The following is a 21612-nucleotide window of genomic DNA, read 5'->3' as shown; positions in this document are numbered from 1 at the left end:
CTAAAAACTTTTGGAAAATATAAAGAACCAACTACTGTGTGCAATTATGCATTTAAATACATGAATATACTTAAAGAGGAAAAGAGTAGTATAATGAAAAAAGACATAAAGTCAGAAGCAATTATAACTGAAACCATTACTTGTTAAGTTTGTGGGTATTAAGTCTATATGCTATTCAGGGTAAACAAATCAAGTTGGGGCATATTAATGCAAAGTTTGCTATTTTACTCTTCAACATAGAGTCATATGATAATACTAATAACCAAAATGTTAATAGATATTTTAAACTGATCAGTCTTCAGCAAATATATTTACCTCCATTCATGTACAGAAGCACATTATTCATACTTATTTTTTTCATATCTATACATTATTAATAGAATATACAGAGAAAATCTAGTTTTACCTTTGAGAATTTTACCAGCCAAGTCTGATCTGGGCTTGGGTGAATTTTCTCAGCTAAGGAGTAAAATATAGATAAAAAGACCATACTATTCTCATTTAAATAGACTACCCATGTTTTTGAAGGTTAGAAAAGATTAGATTCATTCAGTTATCATTCACAGGAGACTCAGAAAAAAAAATGTATATATTTTTGGCAGAAAATGAAGAGGAACTGAAGAGCCTCTTGATGAAAGTGAAAGGGAAGAGTGAGAAACCTGGTTTAAAACTCAACATTCAAAAACTAAGGTCATGGCATCTGGTCCCATCACTAAATGGCAAATAGATGGGGAAAGAGTGGTGACAGACTTTATTTCCTTATTTTCTTGGGCTCAAAATCACTGCTATGATGACTGAAACCATGAAATTAAAAGATGCTTTTCCTTGGAAGAAAAGCTGTGACAAACTTAGACAGCATATTAAAAAGCAGAGATATTATTTGCTAACAAATGTCCATCTAGTCAAATCTATGTTTTCTCCAGTAGTCATGTATGGACATGAGAACTGGACTATAAAGAAAGCTGTGCAATGAAAAATTGATGCTTCTGAACTGTAGTGTTGGAGAAAACTCTTGAGAGTCCCTTGGACTGCAAGGAGATCAAATCAGTCAATCCTAAAGGAAATCAGTCCTGAATATTCATTGGAAGGACTGATGCTAAAGCTGAAACTCCAATACTTTGGCCACCTGATGTGAAGAACTGACTCATTGGAAAAAACCCTGATTCTGGGACAGATTGAAGGGGATGACAGAGAATGATATGTTTGCATGGCATCACCGACTTGATGGACATGAGTTTGAGCAAGCTCCGGGAGTTGGTGATGGATAGGGAAGCTTTGTTTGCTGCAGTCTATGGGATTGCAAAGATTTGGACATGGCTGAGTGACTGAACTGAACTGATAATTCTTGTTAATGAGGATCCTTGTTTAGCTACTACTACATAATGAGGATATCTTACCTTAGATGCTTACATCTATTCAATAGTTCTAAAGACATCAAAATAGCAAGTAAATTTTTCAAATTTTTACAGGGATTTTTACAGAATTTCTTAAATATATGCTTACATATATTTTTGGTTCAGTAAGACAAAATATGATATTTTAATACTAATAAATATTGAATATTAATAATACTAAGATAAAATAATCTCTAACTTCAATTTAGGTGAAAAAATAAATAATATTTAAATATATGTAAGAAGCAGATAATACATTGTTAAAGATTTCTTTCCTCATCTATTTATTTTTTTGTTATTAAATTGTTAGAGATATAGACTGAAGTGCTTATTGTAGATTCTACAATTATCCATATATTCACTCAACAAATGTCCTGAGTGGTCTCCCTTATGACATAATATTCTCCTTCACTTCTCCAAGTACATTAACATGAAAAAAATGACTGATTTCTGGGATTACAGGAAGTAAAAGTCTCATCATCACCATCAGTCATCATTCTGAGATTTTAAAATGTATGAAGTGAAGCTGGCAACTAAATGAGAACATGACTCTCATGAACTCATCAGTATATCACTGTTAGGAAATATTTTAAGAGGATCACATCACTGGGGAGTCCACAGTTAAAGCCTCTAATGTAGCTTTGGAATGAATCACACATGACATGTATAATCACCAAGAATAGGCACTTGATTGTGATATTGCTTCACTATCTACTACCAATTAAAGTAAGAGCTTTTAGAAAAATATCTTCCTAATGGAAGACTCTAACAAGACTCTTTAAAAGCCCAAATAAAAACATGGCAAAATATTGTCAGCAGTATTTTCTAAAAAATTCAGGCAAGTCAGATTTCAACTGTGTATAATACCATTCTCATTTATAGAAATTAAATACACAAAGTCCAAATGAGTCACAGGAAAAAGTTGTCTTGAAAAACAATTCTAATTTATTCATTTAACAAACATTTGTTGGTATCATACAAGTCACTGATGTTGTGAATATAAATATGAAAAATATAATTAGAGTAGCAGAATTTCTAATTAGGAAGATGCTCTAAGATTATGGAAAGTTATGAATTATTGAATCTATGTCAAAACATTAAATGACATACCGTAATTTCTAATCATTTATTCTTTACTAGGTGACTGGTATTTTTTTCCTCTTAGCATATATGTTACTAAAATAACAATTGTTTTAAAACAATGATGACATGTCCTGATACTACCATATCACTACAACTGTGCTTTTATAATCTGCACCCATTGAAATTATCTTTGCTAATTCCTTTCAAGGATAACTATGAAAAGATATCAAATATTGCTATGTAACATCACTGGGGTTGTTAGTTCTAGATTTTGCTTGTCTAGCTTAGAACAGTAACATTAAAAACTGGTACCCTTAAACTATCTGCCTGTGAAGATTTCACCTTCAGACAGATGTCAATTTTGATGTAAAAAAGTAATATTTAATTTCCCTTTTACAAGTGAATTACACCATGCTGTGCTGTGCTGTGCTTAGTCTCCCAGTTGTATCTAACTCTTTCCTGCCAGGCTCCTCTGTTCATGGGGATTCTCCAGGCAAAACAGAAAGCATGACAATAGACCCCTGTGAATCTAGTCAAGTGACTTGTCAATGGGACAGAGTTTAATAGAGGAAGGAAGTGTGTAATAGAGGAAGGAAATGTGTCCACAAATGGCCTTAAAGCAACTGGAAACCACGTGGGAAAATGAACATAGACACAAATGCTCTAACTCACACAATAATTCACTCAATAGTCCACAAACACAATTTTTAAAATGCAAAATCATACCTATTAAAGAATAAAATCTATATAACCTTGAGTTTGGTATGAGTTTTTTCTTTTCTTTTTTTTTTTAAAGGATACTAGAGTGGGTTGCCATATCTTCCTTCAGGGGATCTTTCCAACCTAGGGATTGAACACAGGTTTCCCACATTAAAGGCAGATTCTTTACTATCTGAGCCACCAGGGAAGTTCAAATCACATCAGGTTAATTGTTTAATTAAGCTATTTCAAAAATGAGAAAAATTCTCTACAGAATTGATGACAAATACATGTTGGAAGTAGCTTATATCATATGTCAAAGTATAAAATATTTTTTTAAAATATTCTACATAAAAATAAAAACAGAAAATTCATTTCATAAGAATCTGAATGATCAAACATGACAGTCTATATTTATTAACGTATACCATTTGTGACTGTTATATAGATAAGCATACATGGTATGTAGTACAGTCTTTTGCCTAAAAACTATATATAGTTTTAAATTTTTACCTTTGAAATTTTAGGGAACATATCTAAAGACTTACACATAATTATATGTTAGCCAACATAGTATTAAAAAAATAAATATTTTGGTTTAATGTAAGGAATGATTATAATGTTTACCAGTTCAATTATTTTCAAGTATTCTATTTTGCAGACCAATTCATATTGTGTCTATACTATCTAGAACTGACCCTTTTTCAGAAACCAAGAGTGTAGTCATGACTTAGAATGAGCCAGCCAATATTTTTCACCCTCACCTCACAAGGTACATGAATCAATTCAGGTATATCAGAGCCAAGTAGATCCTATATAGAGTTGTGGGGTTCAATTATCAGAGTATGAACTTTATTTTCTCTTGTACTACATGCTGAATCGTATGAGCTCAAAGCTACTAATAGCCAAAATATGGACTTTGAAAACAGCTTCAACTAGCCAAAAAAGCAAATGAAAAGATGTATCTCAGAGTCATTTGAGCTTAAATGCTTATGGCATTTCAGATCTACATGTCTGGACTTTTAATTGCACAGAACAGTGCATTGCAATTTCTTCAAATTTCTTTTGAAGAAAATTGATTAGGCAGAGAGAGAACCGAAGGGAGAGCATGGATAAATAGACTGAAAAAACACTGAAATATATTTGCAAGGTAGTAATATCATGAGACCGGCAGTTTTCAGAGGAAAAAAAGAAGCCAAGAGAAGGAAGGAGAGTGACATAGAAGGAGAGTGACATAGGAAATGGAGAAAGGGAAAACAGATGAGCTGGGCAGTAAGTGAGAAATGATCAGGCATTTAGGAAAAGGATGGAAGGGAAGTTTGACTCTAAAACTATTAGGGAGGTAGACTTGACAGAATAATTTTGGCAGTTCATGAACAGGAGCAGAAAGGGAGAGGGGAAAATCAAGGGCTGATATACAAGGTTCTAAACTGGTACAGTTTCATGTTGGCTGTCATTAGTCACTGAAATGAGAACGTGGGAAAGTAAAAGGAAAGGTTAGGAAGCAGAGGTGGGCTAAGATCATGAATTTAGTTTCACACTTAATGAATTTTAATTACTCGTGGGATATCCAAATGGAAGTTCCAGTTCAGTTTTGCAAATCTGCACTTTAGAATGAAATTTGGAGATGTTAGAGTTACATTTTAGCTGCCATCTGCAGACAGAAAATAGTTAAGAATTTAATAGTGGATGAAATAAATGAGAAGTATCAATAATATGAAATAAGAGAAGAGAAAAAATGTAAGGAAATATGTCTGAGCACATTAACATCTAAGACCTTCATAGAAAAAAAGAATTGCCTGAAAATGAATCTGGAATATGTCTTGAGAAATAAGATTCATTTTGATATTTGGCAAAACTAATACAATTATGTAAAGTTTAAAAATAAAATAAAATTAAAAAAAAAAGATCAATCCTAAAAGAAAAAAAAAATAATAAAATAAAAACAACAATAAAACAAAAATATTGGGAAACAAAATGAGGAGAAAAATTCAAAGATCAAGGAATAGTCAGCAAAATTGAATAATGCAAATAAATGAATATAAGGCAATTGAAATCTTCCACTGAATTTAGCAGATAGGAGGTCATGGCTGATACTGGTATTAGGCATTACAGCTGAGTAGGGGGAGTGGGAGCCTGATTGTAATGGGAATAGTGAAACTGCTTTAATAATTCACTTAATGGGTCAAAGAATTTGGAGTTGAATTCACACTTCCAATTCTAATTTTTTAAAGAATCAAAGACCTCTAGGAACTCAGTCATTTCCTACATGAGAATCTCAATCAAAACTATCACTTCCCCATAAGAAGAATCCTAACTACACAGGATAGAAGGCAATATTGACCATTTCAGAAATTGTGGCTGTCTTTCCCTAAAGGACAAAACAAGGACTCCTAACATAGTATGTGGCTTCAAAAACATTTGTAACTTAAAATCTATTTGACAACCAGACATTTTATAACAATTACAAGAATTTCTTTGCTCTGACCCTCCAAAAAGTAAAACATAAAAAAACCCACCCAAAGATGTACTTTTTTTGTGAAAGCTGTACTTTATCTAAAGATCTTGTTTCTTTTTTGTCCCTTGTTAAATTCCTACCTGTCACTTGTTGAAAAGCTGCAGGAGAGAGAATTTCTTGGTGAGCTGTTGTAACAGCTTATTCCTTCCTCTTGCTATGTCACCAACATCCACGCTCAACATTAAATTACTACCTCAGAAATAAGTATGATAGTAACTGGCCCAGTGTGTGTGTGTGCACACATTCACACACATGCATACTTTAAGCAAAAGACAGACACTTGAGGTGACTTAATAACTGCAAATCTAATTTACTGGCAAGGAATTAACATATATTTAATAGGATCAAAATTGTTTAAATCTGCAAATGGAAGATGAGTAACTTATTTAGCTGAGGACAGAAAATTACATTGCAAATGGCACAAGTGGAGAGACATGATAATAAAACAGCCAACTGACTCTACAGAATATATGAAAAGCTCAGTATACTGGAGTGATGTGAAAAGCAGAGGAGGATACTGGTGTCAGCAGAGATAGCTTGTACAAGGGTTCTGGTTAAATAATTAGGTTCTGAGCAATCTTCCCCACATCTCCTTTTGTCCCATAGCTTAGAGATTAGAGAGTTTCCAGAAGGCATTGTCACAGAGCCCCACACTGAGTCATCAAGCACAAGGCCATCACTTTGCTTCATACATCACAGTAAAGCCTACCTATTGACAAGCCCTGTGCTCGTCATACACAGAGGGTTGTGAAGGAACCTTTCTGTGCCATGTCATCAGTGACACACAACTATCTTTCAAAAAATCCGTTCTCCTCTGGATACACATCAAGATTTCCTGTCTCAATTTCTTTTGTAGTTAAAAGTGGCCTTGTGACTGAGTTCTAGGTAAAGGAATATAAGAGGAAGTCCCATGAGCCTTGTTCAGTCCAATCTTGACCCATAATCCCCCCCTTGCTGGCTGTTTGTTTTCCACAGAAGGTTGTCTGGATAGCAGAGCCTCAAAAGAGAATTTGGAAGCCATGTGTTGAATATCATTTTTTCAGACTCCCTATACACTATTGACATAAAACCACCCACACAAAGTTACATAAACAAAAATATAAACATGGAGCAATTACATGTGAGAGTACATTTATTTCCATGACATATATAATCTAATAAATTTTTAAATGTGAGTAGGGAGGCATGAATAATCAATCAGTTTCTCTGAGGAAAACTTAGAATCTGAAAAAGGAAGAACAAAGCAGTACACATAATGAAAGGTAGGGATGGGGAAAGAAAATATAACAAAGGGAGCCAAACAAAAGTTAAATAAACTTATAGCTAATATCCTCACAGGGATAGGAGAATGCATTCCTAAAAAAGCAACTGAAGTAACAGAGAACAAGAAGGAGCTTGTAAATATGTGAAATAATAAAAACACAGAGGAAAAAATAGCAATAATAATAACCAAAATACTTCCAGGTCAATTGCCTTTTAATCAAATACCATAGCATCTGGACTCCTTCTCATGATTACTAATGACTGGCACTTTCTGAAACCAATGTTTCTTTCTCAGTTCTTATCTTCCTGGAACCAGCAATGGCTTCCCAAGACTTCGGGGCATAATCCTCAGACCTCTTTCCTTACACATTTATATCCAGGCCCAATCTTTCCTTTGAGCTTGCAGAGTCATCTAATCTGAATATATTGCAGTCATCTCAAATATGATGTAATGAAAAATCAAATATTGATTTGCCTTTCTAATACCTTTCAGAATTCGTCTTAGGGACAACTCCAAAAATCTGAGAATCATCCAAGAAGTTCCCTCTCTTTTTTTCATACACCCCATTCAAGTCAGCAATACATTTATATTGGTTCTATCTTTACAATATATCCAAATAAAACTATTTTTGTCCATTCATAATGCTGATACCTTAGTCTGAGCCACTGTTTCCTCTCACCTGGATTATGGGTTTTACACCTTAACCCTGTTTCTGCTCTTGCCTGCCTACAAGCTGTTTCCACTCAGCATCCTCAAGGCGAATAAACTGAATTATTTCAAAAAGACAGTGAGCCCTCTGGATTTTCTTACTGTGTTCCACATATCTGGGAGAAGCCTCCAACATGGAACTGCCAAGAGATAAAGACCCCAAAACTCCAAGAAAAGTCTCATCCTCCAGCTAAAGAACTGGGAAAAGGCTGCTATACCTACCCTATTCCAATCAAACACCAAGGGGAAAACTGGATTCCTTCTTTCTCCCCAGGTGTTTCAGTGGGGTAAAGTAGGAAGTTGATTTCCTACCACCAGCAATCCTTTCCTCTCCCAGAGGATAAGGTAGCCACCATCCAATTTCCCAATTTGGTTAATTTTGTGTGTTAACCTGGGTGGGCGCTGGAGCATCCAGATATTTAGCCAAACATTATTCTAAGGGTCTCTGTGAGGGTACTTCCTGATGAGACTAGCATTCAAATTTGTAGTCTGGGCAAAATAGATTGTCCTTGCTAATCTGGGTGAGCCTCATGCAACTCCCTGAAGGTCTGAGGAACAACAACAGCAACAACAACAACAGAACTAGAGAATTTGCTTTCTCTGCCTTACTATCTTCTAACTGGGTATTGGTCTTATCTGCCTTTAGACTCATACTAGAACTAGAATATCATTGGGTCTCCTGGGTCTCCAGTTTGTACACTGCAGATCTTGGGATTTTTCAGGCTTCAAAATTGTACTGGCTCCCCCAGTGGCTCAGCAGTAAGGGATGCACCTGCAATGCAGCAGATGTGGGTTCAAACCCTGGGTTAGGAAGATCCCTGGAGGAGGGTATGGTAACCCATTTCAGTATTCTTGCCTGAAAAATCCCATAAACAGAGGAGCCTGGCAGGCTACAGTTTATGGGCTCACGAAGAGTTGGACACCACTCAAGCGACTGAGCGTGATAATTGCATGAACTAATTCCTTGGTGTATATATATATATGTGTGTGTGTGTATAAATATGTATGTGTATATACATATTATCTTTCTTTCTAAATAGAAGATACATATAACTTTCATTTGTTCTGCTTCTCTGGAGAATCTTGACTAATACAGTAGTGTTGGCCTGAATGGAGTGGGTACAGTCCTGGTGGAGTGGGGAGCTATTCTTCTCTTCCCCATTGGACAGGAGCTGGAGGTGCTCTGATTCCCCCAGTTTCACCCTGAGCATGCTGCCAGAGGGATCTTCCACCAGGTAATCCAGGTAAGCCTCCACTCTGACCCAGAACCAGGCAGACTTAATTAGGGAGACAGCACTAGGCTGCACTTGTAATCTGTGGACTTCACTCCCACCTCCCTGTCCAACCCAAGCAGGACTCAGTGGAAGTCAACTTCCATCCCAATCCTGCAGCAACAGCTCAGTAGAAGATAGACCCCCACTCCCAATCTGAGTGGCTGTGGCATACCAGTGTAATCTTACACTCCACTCAGAGGCAAAAAGGCCATGCCAGTCTGCGTCAAAATATAACTGAAAGGAGGGCTGCCGATTTGGGGGAAAAAATGGAACCAAGGCATCAATCTTTTTGAGGACTTGGAAAGATTTATTGCCTGGAATAATCTGTATAATGTTGCACAAGATATTAAAGATGCATATTTTAAAAAGTAAGCACGAAAAAGCAATGTGTTTACAATAGAAAAACAAAAATTAGAAAATCAAATCACAGCCCATTGTTGTTATATGATTAGCATATTAAAATAACTAGAATTTATAATATGCTTTTCTATTTGGAACTTGGGAGGGGATAAAAGGTGGTGATGGCATAAAGCAGCCAAATGTTTAAGTACTATCATAGGAGATAAATAATCAATGAAGAGAAAGAATCATAAGTATATTATGATGGAGAAATGTAGACAAAAATAAAGATACTACACTCCCAGAGTAAAGGATTGAACAAATAAGGAGACTTCACTTGAAAAGTAAAATTCATATTTAACTACATGCACAAGTGGATTTTTTTTAACAATGCACACCTACAACTTTTATTAAAATAAAATAGGCTCTAAAAAAGCACTTTATGTGCACATAGATATACACACAGACATGTGTGTACATTAATGTATAACAAAAGTGAGAAAGAAAAAGTAATCTATATCCAAATGGCAACTGTTTACAAAATATGTATTATCCTCCATAAATACTAAAAATGCTTGTTGCTTTAGCTTTTTCTCCTTCACACAATATTGTCTACTGAAGTCACCATCATTTGAAAAAACTATTTGCAAGAGCAATAAAGTGAAGCCTTATTATCTGAAGCTCTGTTGAATTTTATTCTATTCTTAAACCTCATTTATATTAAAGTATAAGCATTTATATAATATGTACTAGTCAGAACTCAGTATATCCTGAGTGAAAGTTTCACAATAAACCTTACAAAGATGTCTTAAAGCCTTGCTGTCATTCTGTAAAATATTAGCACATTGATGTAGCTAAGGCTCCAAACAGAGCATTCTAGTTCATGCTCACAGTATCAGATAGCAGGTTGTTTAGCAGACTGTGAAGGCTTTTTATGTGAAGGACTCATGCAGAGATATTAAAAAATAAAAGTAAACTGGGAGGGAACATTTGTACTATATCACCTACCTTGAAGAGGTTAAATGGATGACATAAGCACCAGGAGTCGTTCCTGGTACACAGCAGGCACTCAATTAATATCCTCATGGAGATAAGATAATATGTTCATAAAAAAGCAACTTAAGTAACAGAGAACAAGAAGGAACTCTTAAAAGTGTGAACTATTAAAACAATCAGGAAAGAATAATAAAACAATGGCCAAAATACTTCCAGGCCAATTATCTTTTAACCAGTATCATAGCACCTGGACTGCTTGTCATAGTCAGTAATGACCTCTAATTTTTGAAACCAACATTCATTTCTTAGTTCTTAGCTTCTTGGCATCAGCAATGGCCTTTAATACATGAATCCTTCTTCAAAGCGTCCCACGACCCCCTTCTCTTGTCCCTCATACATCTTTACTCTTCTTAATCCAAACATTCACTCATTGTTTTCTAAATTCTTACCACTTTTCTACAAACAGGCTTTGTAGTAAATAAATAAGTAGGACCAAAAGTCATTACCAGGATAAGACAAATGTTCATGGTCACAACTACTATTTCAGTTGTTCTTAAGAAAGTAGAATGGACTCAGGGAGACCACTACTATAGCAACTGTGCGAACTAATACCACCGTTCTCTGCAAAGCATAGAGGAAACTTTTTATTGCAGTTTCACACTGAAACTCCAAAACATCATTTCAGCTTTTCCTTATTCTGTAGAAACTAATATTTAGAGCAAATATGCATTCATTGATTAAATATTTATTGACTACTTATGGAATTCTGGACACTGAGCTAGTTAGTGGAACTGCTAAAATACATTGTGCAAAGCAAAGCCCCAGATGAAATATGCTCTCATTTAATTTGCAGAGCAAGACTATGAGGTAGAAAATAATATCAGAGTTTCACAGGTAAAGCAACTATAGTTTATCAGTGTTAAATTATTTACGTGTAGAATAAGGGGTGAAGCAAGATTTGACCTGAGTTTTGACTCTCAAGTCTTTACTGTCTGAATTCTACCTAAATGGTGATGATGATGATAAATATCAATCTCTGTTTACTAAGACATTCCTTGGTTTTATCTCCTATGCCAGGATGCTTTACGTCTGTGAATTATATCTTTGGCCACCATTTTAGATATAGAAGCCCAGGCTGAGAAGTGAGAAAACAAGCTCACCATTAGTAAAGAGACTAGGACAGATTTAAGCTCAGTTCCATCTGCTCTCCTCACCTTAATGTTTGTCTCAATTTTCCATCTTTGCATTAAAAAGGCTCTTTGTTCTTCCTCTGGTTTTTCTCTTTCTCTGTCTGGTCTGTTTCTTTTTCTCTGTCTGCCTGCCTCAATTTCCTTTTTTGCTTCTGCTTTTAGAATTGTTGTTTCTATTCCCCTTTCCTTATCTTTTTTTCTCTTTTAACCATTTATTTTTCAATCAGTCTGTCTCTTTCTGTCCATTTCTCTCCGACTCTATTTTGCTCCTTCACTGTTTCTACCTTTCTCTTCACTCTGTTCCTTTCTCACTGTGTATTTCAGTTTCTCTCTCAGCTCCCATTCTGTTTATTCCATCTTTCATTCTGTGTCTCTAACTTACTTATCTCTCTTCTTGTGAGTCTCTCTGTTTCTCTTCTTCATGTAGCTACCTATATAACTCTCTTTGAGCATGTATCTCTGTGAGTGTCTCTTTAGGACATCTCTAGTCTCTGTCTCGCAGTCAGTGACTTAAAGTTCTAAAGAAATAACCTCTCATCCAGTTTAATGGACCTTCTCTGGATTCTAGTGATGTGCTGCAAAGTTGACAAAATCAGTCCATTAAATGGTAAAGCAAAAAGGAAAGTCACTGTCCTTGGATAAACAATTTGCATTTCCATAAGGATTCAGTGATGCAGAATCAGAAAAGGCTCATTCTGACACCTCCATGAAAACAACAGAGAGAGCATTCATTAGCTGGGCTCCCAACTGAATGATGCACTTCATCGCATACACTGCTGTCCTCCCTGATTCAGGAAACAGTGCTTAATTCTGTCTGAAACCCGCCTTTTCAATAAGCATTAGAATGAATGACTTTTCAAAGTAATAGGAACTACACATCTGCCATAGCCTGAGACTGCTTACACTCGCAAAGCCATAAAGAAAGTTACACCTCCTGTCAATTTCTTATCCATCAAGAAGCACAATAAACAAGCTTGGAATTTTTCTGTTTACCAGTCAGAAGAAAAGAAATGCTTTAGTTTCTTGAAATAATGACTACTTTTGCCTTTTACCTTTATAGTTTCAATAGCCATGATCTGATATTGAAGGTTGAGTGCAACTTTTAAACTACTCATGAGCTAAAAGGAAATCTATTACATTGCTCAGCTAGAAACTTTTATTCTTTAGAGTGGAAATTACGTCTCTGCTGTTATTACTTGTTGATAGATATACACACCCAGAGACACAATCATCTTGAGGAATTGGTAGACAATCATAATTATTAACTGTTAATTGATTACTAGTTAGAAACATATAGGTTTCTTATTCATTAACTTGGCTGATCTTTACAAAAACTCTGGTAGGCTTTTTCAGAGATGTTTAGGGACTGTGCCAAGGCTTAGAAGGAAAATTATTGCTGTCTTTATACCAGAATCTGAGATTTCTTTACTCCTTATATCAATTAATAAAGAGAAAGTGTGTGTGTGTGTGTGTGTGTGTGTGTGTGTGTATCTTGCTCATTAGTGTCTCGTTTATTTGCAGGCTGAGACAAAATAATATTCATTTAGTGATCCTTAGAATCTGACACTATGGCTTATACATCACAGGTGGTGATTCTGCTTCAAGGCCATACTATTCATACTCACATTCAAAACTACCTCCTCATTCTGCCTCCCCTTATCCACTCACATGTTCAGGGAGGTAATGGTTACATTTGGAATTTCCATGTATATTTTCTTGTCCTGTCACCATTTCAATCTAAGTGGCTCTAATATTCAATTTGAAAAAAGGCCGTATATTAATTCAGCTTCTGAGTGCTTTGAACTTTTGGAATTTATACAGAGATTCTACCAAGAGAGCATAATTTTGCCATAAATTACTCACAGCAGCTCTTTTTCGCACTCAAGACTGACTTGAGCCCTAATGAATTCCCACAGTTCCTTCCAATATTTCCTCATGCAACCAGTGATATTTGAGCATGAAACTAATATAGGAAGCCCCATATGTCATCATTAGTTTGGAATCAATGGTCTGCCGTATTATAAGCTGCTGCTGCTGCTAAGTCGCTTCAGTCATGTCCGACTCTGTGCGACTCCATAGATGGCAGCCCACCAGGCTCCCCCATCCCTGGGATTCTCCAGGCAAGAATACTGGGGTATTACAAGCTAATAACAAATAAATCCCAGTACAAAAGAAAATATATCTATATCCAAGCAAACTTTTAGTTAAAATAAAAATAGTAATAAAAATAATTCACCCAGGTTGAGTAACACTATTTTTTCAATATTACATAATTCTATAGCCTCCTCCATGGACACATGTGGAATCTACAGAGACAGAGAAAAACAAAATGGTTCATAGACACAAGTGATGACAAGAGTAAGAATAACTCTTCAAAAAGTGGGAAAAAAATGACTATAACCAACTCTTAGAATTTAAGTAAAATTAAACTTTTAGTTGATACACACATCCACTCCATCCAGAAATTATCCTGTCTTCTGTTGAAATTATTTTTTCTGCCATCTTGAATTTATTCATAGGTTGGGATCCTGAGTAAAACTTAAAGCTGTATCTTCCCCTCAACATTAAGGCTACAATGAAATGTAAATGTATACTTGTTAGAAAAAAATTGAGATAATAGCTGAGAGAAGTTTTGTATTATTTTACACATGGAAGTAGGGATGAAAGTTCCTATTGTCTGATATTATATCTGTACATTTACAATAGGAGGAATATACTTACCTATTCTTTAGAAAATTCACATTTAGGGGATTGCTAAGTCACTTCAGTCGTGTCCAACTCTGTGCAACCCCATAGATGACAGCCCACCAGGCTCCCCCATCCCTGGGATTCTCCAGGCAAGAACACTGGAGTGGGTTGCCATTTCCTTCTCCAATGCATGAAAGTGAAAAGTGAAAGTGAAGTCGCTCAGTCGTGTCTGACACTTCATGACCCCATGGACTGCAGCCCACCAGGCTCCTCCGTCTATGGGAGTTTCCAGGCAAACGTACTGGAGTGGGGTGCCATCACCTTCTCCTTATTGTTTTTAAATTTTACTTTGTACGATGATTATACAAATTCTCATTATTTATTCAGTATCAAAAGCCCACATGATCAAGTGATTAGAGGAAAGATTAATTACTCAATACACATTTGCCTGACACACATTTTTTGATCAAAGAAAAATAATAATTACCTTTTGAGTTTAACTTCAAACTTGAGCTTTGAATCAAAATTCTGGGGAATTTTTACAAAGGGCTTGTTTATGTTTGCCTTTAAAGTTGGATGGCGAAAAGACAATCCAGATTATGTAAAATTTAAATGTGGAAAGACTAAGAAACAAGTCTGTAATGAATGTTTAACTTAAATTCTTTCTTCTTAGAATTATAATTATTACTGTTAATTTTTAAACTACTTTTATAGCTCAGTCACTCAGTGAGCTCAAATAATCTCATAAATGGATATACTATAATTTTAAAAATCTCTTAGAAAGCAAGAGTTCTTAAACCTCTTTCTAAAGGATACTCAAAACTTTACCCCATAATATTCCACACAGGCAGCTAATAGTAAGATAGCACACAAGCTTATCTGTTCAAGTCCCTGAATGGTTAATGTTTAAGGGTCATTTTTGTGGCAAACTGCTGGAAATCACATTCCCTGTTTCAAATGCACATAACTGCACCATCTTAGAGATGAGGGTGTCTGCGCTCAGTGCAACTGGGCACATATTAAATTGAACCTCTATTTCATAGGAGAATGAGTCCACAGTCAAGGGGATCGAGTTGCTGAAATTTGAAGACTTGCACATACAGATCAATGCACCGACTTACACTTAGCCACAACTAAGAAAACTAAAGGAACTAACAGAGGAGCCATTTGCAGTGAAAAATAAGTTCCCATGAGCATGCAGACAAAGTTTCACACAAGGTGTGCAAACTACAGGAAGCATTCTATGTTTACAATGTGCCTCTTTCACAAAGTATTTGCTTCCCTGACTTTAAGCAAGACAATAACCCTATGCTTTAAGTATTTGGTTACCAGATTTGACAATTAGCTCTACTTGTGAAAGCGAATGAGTATGGACTTGGAGTTAACCTTACATGAGGCCGTTACATTATACTCAAGTTAACAATGCATCTCTGCATCTGTGTTACAACTCCATCACACTGATGAACATCTGTGCATGCTAGAGACACATTAGTATGTGTTTAATGTAAAGACCACACCACAAAGCAGGAAAGCAGTTAGTACCATCTAGTATTAATTTTGTTTTACAAGGAAAAAGTCCACCTGGATTCAAATTCTAAATGGTTAATGCTCCCAATATTTTTGTAAAGGAGCTGATACTCTAATACACTGAAAGATCTATATATAAATATCAGGATACTCTAGATGACTACAAATCACAAAATATAATTCTGTTAATTGTGAAACTGTTAGCCACTGCAACTTGCCTACTAACTCTAACCTCCTTCAACTATCACACACAAAACAAAACCTCATGCACGTGTACATGAACACACAAAAATCGAATATACCATGTCAATGCTGACACCATTTTTCGATATTTTGTCAGGGAGACAGAAACAAACAAACAAAAAAAGAAAAACAGTTGAGGATTACAGTTACATTTTTTTTTAAATGACAAACCACAGAGTCATAATTCAAAAGCACGTGTCTTTCCAAAATTGCATTGACTTCTCAACAAAATTACAATACCACACAATAATCCAGAAGGTTGAGGGGACAAGGGTTGTGCTCATTCTTCCAGCAGATAATTACACGTACATCATTAGTGCTCAAGTCTTTGAACAGGCTTGACAGAAAGTGATCTCTTGACAGAGATCTATTATGCTAAAACAAATTCTCAACTTTCTCCACACTTGACTCCTGCCTTAAATTTGAAAGACCAAGAAAAGAGAGGGGGGAAAAACTTACTTGCCGGTTTAAAGTTTCATCTTTAGCCCATGTAAGGTTATGCAGCAAGTTTTCTTGCAAAGGCTGTCTCCTGCACATTCCTTTCAAAACAACCAATGTTCATAATCTAGGTCCAAGACGGTTTGTTCTCACGTCACACTTCTCGTTTCTGGGAGGCATTGTTATCCAGTTTCACATCACCAAGAAAAACGTAACTAGAGATTTAAAAAAAAAAAAAAAAAAAAAAACCTCAAGGTATTAATCCAGAAGGCATACCATCCTTCTCCGGGTTCTGAGATATATGCCAACCGCCTTAGTTATCACAAGCAACTAACTCTAAGCTGCTAGCAGGGATCTGTCTGCCCTCTATCTGTTGCTATTAGCTCAGCACGTTGATTCACTGGCACCGAAGCAACAGCAATTAGCTGTCCTGCTTCAGCCCTTGCAGGGGAGAGCTGAAGGCTGTAAACCACACAGCGACCAGAGAGCTCTTTGCACCAATTAGTGGCAGGGGCTACAACCTGATAGACAAATTGATGCCCCACTGATCATCAGTGTTGGCTGCTTTATTGTACTGCGTCCTCTCAGCCTGTCTGCCGGTTCTCTCTGTTTTCTTTTGTGTGGTTGTTTTTGCTGTTTTACTTTATCAGCATTAAGAAGTTTAGCTGCTTACATTCCGTGACAGTATTACTGACAAGTCAAAATAGTCTCTTAATCTCCTTTCATCATTCTCTCTCCCTCTCTCTCACCTTTAAATCTACCCTTTTATATCAAGTCCTCCACATCTTCATATCTTTAGGGCGTAAGGAAACTTCACACATTCTATAGAAGCTAAAAATAATATTTTCTTGGTTCTTATAGGCACATATTACTCATTAACAGGTTATACAGAAACATACTATAAAATAGTGTATATTTCTTCAGTATTGTGATCTATGAGATGCCGACAACAATATTTTGAAAATGGACATGAAAACTGGTGGAAAAGCATAGTTATTTTTAACTATGAAAAATATAGCTATTAAATCAGGTATACCATTTCTTGTCTAGGATTTATGCAAGTTCATATCAATTTTACCCACATGTTCATCTGAGGCTCTCAGAAGGAAGAAGCTAAAAATGAAAGCAATTTTGGAAGTGTGGTTGTGATAGAGCAAATATCTTGAAGTTGGTTGAAAGTGACAAGATGAAAAGTACACAGACAAAATCCCCACAGCACGTGTTTTCTTCATAGATGGGGAGATTATTTACCATGATCATATACTCATCCCATTTAGGAAAAAAAATGCACAGGGCCTGTAGAGTGTTGCCATATTTATGCACATTCATTCTTAGAGAGTAACACTTCATTTAATACCAAATTCACTTTTCTTTCAAGTTCAGTTTTCCAGAGAGAGAAACATTTTGAAGAATGTGTAAATAATCCAGGGTCAGTCTAACGTGTCACAAATGCCAAGCAGTAAAATGTGCACAGGTGAGTCAAAGATAACTAATAGGTGAACTCAGACTCTTCAGACAGAACCTGGTTGCCCTTATACACAACTCAAATGAAAGTATTTGCCTCCTTCAAAACAAAGGCTGGAGGGCAGTAGTGAGAACTTACAGGAGACAGATTCATTTTATAGTTGTAAGAGCTGATGTTTTAAAAATTCAAACATTGATAATTTAATAAAGATTCTTTTATCTCTAAACATTTATGCAAAGTTGTGTATATTTAGCTTAAGGAGATTTTTTTTTCATTTTGGGAAATAGCACATATATGGAATAATCCATACACTGATATGGCTGGTTAGATATAGCAGCTGACATTATGAAAACTGTTCCAATAACAATAGGAGTTATTAAATGTAATTTTTTTTAAAACAAAGTCAGCTTCATTTCTTGTGACATCCAATTATATGTAATTTTGATGACATATCAGAAAGATAGCTAGAATGCAGAAAATTTCATCGCTTCCTCATATCCTATGAGAAATCAGATCATTAGCAATTGTACTCTTGTAGACGACAATAGCTGGGACGACAATCTCAATATAGAGTTTTTTTTTTAAAGACAAAAAAATTGATATTTTGGGAAAATATATGTTTAATAAAATGTAATATATATTGATATTTTGGGAAAATATATATTGATATTTTGGGAAAATGTATGTTTAATGAAATGCAATATCCTAAAGGATAAGTATAGGTGAATTTTAGGGGACCAATTAAAAAATATAATAAACAACAGAGAAAAAGTCACTAAAAGATCTTGAGATAATTTATGTTAAAAAATAAGACATATAATATTATAGACTAGACTTCTTTAAGTCTCTTTCACCCACACACATTTTAAGGCCAAATTAAATTCTGCTCTGTACACTGTATTTCAATTTCCCTTTTTCCTTTGACAAAATAACTGGGATATTCTTTTAGTCAATAAAACTATATTTAAATGATTGTTATTATGTTTTATCATATATCCATATATACAATTTATTTATCAAAATAGCTACATTTTGACATTTATGTTGTTTCTAATTTTAATATGTTTGTAGAAATGTCTTTTATTCTATTTTTATTATCAGCGTAACTTTCTAGGAATTGAAATAATTGGTCTAAGGAAGTTGATCATTCATTATTGTCAAATAAACTCATGGATGACATTTGATGATTTTTGTGTTGTCTTAGTATCCCTAGTAATATAAGGTATTATGTAAACAAGGGCAGGGCTTAATTGATTTTAAGCTTCCCACGTAGCTCAGTGGTAAAGAATATGCCTGCCAATGCAGGAGACGCAGAAGACACAGTTTCAATCCCTGAACAGGTTTAATGCAAGAGACACAGATTCAATTCCTTTGTCAGGAAGATCCCCTGGGGAAGGGAAGCCGTTCCAGTATTTTTCCCTGGGAAACCCCATGGACAGAGAAGCCTGGCAGGCTACAGTCCAGGGGTTGCAAAGTGTCGACATCAGTGAACGACTGAGCACACATACACACATGCCTTACTACTTCTAGCCGAGTCTCACATATGAAGTAAATGTTTAATGAAATGCTCTATTGATAAAGTACATGCATACAGCTCTAATACCTTGTTTGTCTAATATACACTTGAAACAAATGATTTTAAACACTATAAAATACTCCTTCCATAATACAGAATATGAAACTTCACCCTTCATTACAAATATTTAAAGAATGGTCAAAAAGAAAAAAAATAAAATAAAAGAATAGCAAAGTTCATAGTGGATAGAGATTGAGGGAAGCCTATTTAAAAGGGCCAGAAACAATAATCCAGGATGGACCAGACAGAGCTCTCAAATTAGACTAAAGAGTCTGTGAAAATTAAGACTGAGTGAAAGATACACATGGAAACAAGAATCATTATAGACTAGGTACAAGATACTGTTAGGAGAATCCAAAAAGAATAAAGAAAGTACTTATAATTCAGATAAACATACTCTTACAGTTTAACTGTGATTTAGGATGAACTTCAGGGTTAGAACACAACCATGGAAACATGAAACCAACTCAAAAGAGTGGATTCCAGCAAAGCAGACTGAGTGGCACCATGCTGTGTCAAGAACCTGAATCTGAGAGGCTGGGGACTCTGGGTTTGATTTCTGACTCTGCATGCTCTAGCTAGGCAAATAATCTGACTTATTTAAGTCTCAGTCAGGTTTTTTATTTACACTGAGCAAAAAATTTCAGAGAATTATGTCACTAAAGAGCCTGCTACTCTTCTAAACACATTATGCTTTCTCATGCCTCTACAGCTATGTCTATAATTCAGGAGACATGTAAGTACCCATGTGAAGAGTGCTAGAGCTTGCATGTAAGTGCCTGAGAGTTAATGGTTATATGATCTTGAGCTAATTCTTTAACCCCTGTGAGAGTCTAATTCTTAATCTGGATATTAATATAGTAACTACCAACACAGTAAGATATTTAAATGTGACATATTTTACAAATATTTAAAACAGTAAAGGAATATTGCATATATTTGTATTTTTTAGGCATTAGTATTATCATTTTCACATAAAGTTTGCTGTCATTAGGTTACAGGTGCAAGTAAGAAAGAGCCAGTACTTGTAATGCAGCGTTTTAAAGTTTGATTTTTGGGATGAGGTGTTTGGGGGAGAATGCTTTCATGTATTTGTATAGCTCAGCCCCTTTGCTGTCCCCTTGAAACTATCACAACACTGTTAATTGGATATACTCCAATATAAAATAAAAAGTTCAAAAAAAAGTTTGATTTTTGTCATGTCACTATAGAATTTCAGGCAAGGAGGTCCTATAATCAGTTATGTCACATGTTCCTTGTTTTTATTTGCCTAAGGGTCATCAGGTTATTATTAAAATAAATAATCCTGGGGACTATAAATCAGAAGATCTGAAGTGGGCCTGCAAGTGGACAAGTCAAGCTAAGCTTATGTCCATTCACTGTCACGGTAGCATATACAGCAAGAACCCTGGTTCACAGCCCCAGGTCACAAGGTTCACAGTAATGCAACACAAGGCTGTGGTCATGAACTTGTGCACTGGAACTGGCTATAGAAATTTAAACTCCATTCTGACATTTACCAGTCAGTTGATCTTCCCCAAGCTGCTCAATGTCTAAGGTTCAATTTTCTGATAATGTTCAAGCTGGATTTAGAAAAAGCAGAAAAACCAGAGATCAAATTGCCAACATCTTTCGGATCATAGAAGAAGCAAGAGAATTCCAGAAAAACATCTATTTCTGCTTAATTGATCATGCCAAAGCCTTTGACTGTGTGGATCACAACAAACTGTGGAAAATTATTAAAGAGATGGGGATACCAGACCACCTTACTTGCCTCCTGAGATACCTATATTCAGGTCAAGAAGCAACAGTTAGAACTGGACATTGAATAATGGACTGGTTTAAAATTAGGAAAGGAGTATGTGAAGGCTGAATATTATCACCCTGCTTATTAAACATGTATGCAGAGTACATCATACAAAATATCGGGCTCAATGAGCACAAGCAGGAATCAAGATTGCTAGGAGAAATATCAATAACCTCAGATTACACAGATAACACCACCCTTATGGCAGAAAGCAAAGTGGAACTAAACAGCTTCTTGATGAAGGTGAAAGAGGAGAGTGAAAAAGCTGGCTTAAAATTCAACAGGCAAAAAACTAAGATCATGGCATTTGGTCACATCACTTCATGACAAATAGATGGGGAGATAATGGAACCAGTGACAAACTTTATTTTCTTGGGTTCCAAAACCACTGCAGATGATGATG

The 21612-nt window shown here is 35.5% G+C and overlaps 1 protein-coding gene across 1 annotated transcript in view; it reads right to left on the bottom strand.

Moving 5' to 3' along the window:
- The window catches only part of LOC147343960 (protocadherin-15-like), a 1781617-nt gene that overhangs the window by 1023389 nt on the left and 736616 nt on the right, over positions 1 to 21612 (bottom strand). Inside the window, exon 4 of the mRNA XM_086377653.1 lies at positions 16383 to 16576. The gene's annotated coding sequence lies outside the window, so the exon portion shown is untranslated. The remainder of the gene's footprint in view (positions 1 to 16382; positions 16577 to 21612) is intronic.

The sequence above is a fragment of the Bos grunniens genome, chromosome 26 (assembly GCF_055505025.1).
Source record: "Bos grunniens cultivar Pamir isolate PY7600 chromosome 26, Bosgru_T2T1.0, whole genome shotgun sequence".
Lineage (NCBI taxonomy): Eukaryota > Metazoa > Chordata > Mammalia > Artiodactyla > Bovidae > Bos > Bos grunniens.
The sequence above is the reverse complement of the archived record's forward strand: the minus strand, read 5'-3'. Positions and strand labels throughout refer to the sequence as shown.